The following is a 2,143-nucleotide window of genomic DNA, read 5'->3' as shown; positions in this document are numbered from 1 at the left end:
GGGGGAATCCTGATTCTTTCTCATCCTTTAGGTCTTAGTCTACATGTTTTCTTTGAGAGAAGCATTCCTTGATCACCTCTCTACAGAAGTGCTTTGGATGAGGTCCTAAGGTGGGGCGCCAGGATGGGATTCATGCCCCTAAAAGAAAAAGACTTCTCTTTCTCTCTCTCCTACCACGTGAGGACACAGAGTGAAGGTGGCCATCTACAAAAGTCCGGAAGACAGCTCTCACTAGAACCCAACCAAGCTGGCACCCTGATCTTGGACTTCTAGAACTGTGAGAAAAATAAATTTCTGTTGATTAAGCCACCCAGTGTATGATATTTTATGATGGCAGCCCAAGCCTCTAAGACAAATTTGGATACCAAGAGTGGGGTGTTACTGTAACAAATACCTAAATATGTGGAAGCAGCTTTGGAATTGGGCAATGGATAGAGACTGGAAGAGTTTTGAGGTGCATACTAGAAAGAAAGACATTAACAGCTATTCTGGTGAGGTCTCAGATTGAAATTAAGAGCATGTTATTGGATCCTTGTTATAAAGTGGCAAAGAACTTGGGGGAAACATGTTCTAATGTTTTGTGGAAGATGAAATTTGAGCATGATGGAGTTGGATATTTAGTTTAGGAGATTTCTCAGGAAAATATTGAAGGAGCTCCTTGGTTCCTTCCGACTGCATATATGAAATGCAAAAGGAGAGAGATGAATTGAAGAAGGATGTTGCAACTTTAATCAATATTTGTTAAGTGGAGCCGTGGGGTGTCAGATGGGGAGCCACAATTCAACAAAATACTGCCAGGGAAAGTGAAGTAGAGAAGTTTATTACTCACAGGTCCTGGAGGAAGTACACAGCACACTTTGAAGGGCCGTGTGGGGAGGTCAAGGCAGGCTGCAGGTAGAGAGAGCAGGACCTGGGGAACATGCCTTCATTAGGGTCCATGGGTTTAGAGTTTTGAGGTTTCTAGGCTTAGTCTGGATTGGTCAATTCGCACCAGAAAGAGCTAGGTGTTTGATAAGCTTTGAGGGGGAGGTCTTATCTCAGGGCACACAAGGGGAAGGTCCTGGGCTTTAGGGAAGAGTGCTTATTACAAGGGTGGTTGGGGGAGTCATACCAGGAACTTAATATTTACCTGTGACTCTGTGGGCTGCTGTCTAGGACATGCACTGGAGGGAGGGGTCAGTGTCTGTCCAAGGCCCTGAAGGCAGCTGGGGGACACAAAATAGATGCTGGGACAGCCATATTCTGGAGTAGTCTAGCGAAGCTCGGAACAATGGAATTGTTAAGCAAAGAGGAACCAGAGCCTTGCAGACACTGCTACCCCAGAGCTAGCCATGTCTAGCTATGGTCAGCACCACCTTGTTTTTCACCATCACCTTCGAAGCGAGCCCTTGAGCCATGTCTCCTTCAAGTTGTTTGCAGACAAAATTCCAAAGACAGCAGAAAACTTTCCTGCCCTGAGCACTGGGGAGCAAGGATTTGGTGTTAAAGCTTTCTGCTTTCACAGACTGATTCTGGGATATATGTACCAGCGTGGTGACTTCACACGCCATAATGGCACCAACGGCAAGTCCATCGATGGGGACAAATTTCATGGTGAGAACTTCATCCTGTCACCTTGTCCATGGCAAGTGGTTCCAACACAGATGGTTCCGTTTTTCATCTGCACTCCCAAGACTGAGTGGTTGGATGGCAAGCATGTGGTCTCTGGCAAGGTGAGAGGGCATGAATATTGTGGAGAGCAGGAGCGCTGTGGGTCCAGGAATGGCAAGGCCAGCAAGATCCCATGGCTGGCCAGGGACAACTCTGATGAATTTGACTTGTGTTTTATTCTTAACCATCAGACCATTCCTTCTGTAGCTCAGGAGAGCACCCCTTCACCCTCATCTGCTCAGAATATCCTATAATCTTTGTGCTCTCACTGCAGTTCCGTATTGTCCTTATTCGCCTCCAAGTCTATAGCTGGACTACAGAGTTAAGTTCATGATTAAGAAATAAAAACTAAACAACAAAAGGAGCCAGAACTTGAAGATTCAGAAAATTCTCAACCTGTCCCTATTGAAGAGAAAGAAAGAGAGAGAGAGAGAGAGAGAGAGAGAGAGAGAGAGAGAGAGAGAGAGAGAGAGAGAAAGCTTGTTCTTAAGAG

General features: G+C 45.8%; 1 pseudogene across 1 annotated transcript; it reads left to right on the top strand.

Moving 5' to 3' along the window:
- Window positions 1-1,341: 1,341 nt before the first annotated feature.
- LOC308510441 (peptidyl-prolyl cis-trans isomerase A-like) lies at window positions 1,342-1,904 on the top strand (annotated as a pseudogene). The gene has a single exon. The product of its transcript is annotated as a peptidyl-prolyl cis-trans isomerase A-like (transcript).
- The last annotated feature ends 239 nt before the right edge of the window (window positions 1,905-2,143 follow it).

The sequence above is a fragment of the Rhinolophus hipposideros genome (assembly GCF_964194185.1).
Source record: "Rhinolophus hipposideros genome assembly, chromosome: 18".
NCBI lineage: Eukaryota > Metazoa > Chordata > Mammalia > Chiroptera > Rhinolophidae > Rhinolophus > Rhinolophus hipposideros.
Note: the sequence above shows the minus strand (reverse complement) of the source record. Positions and strands in the feature narration are given on the sequence as shown.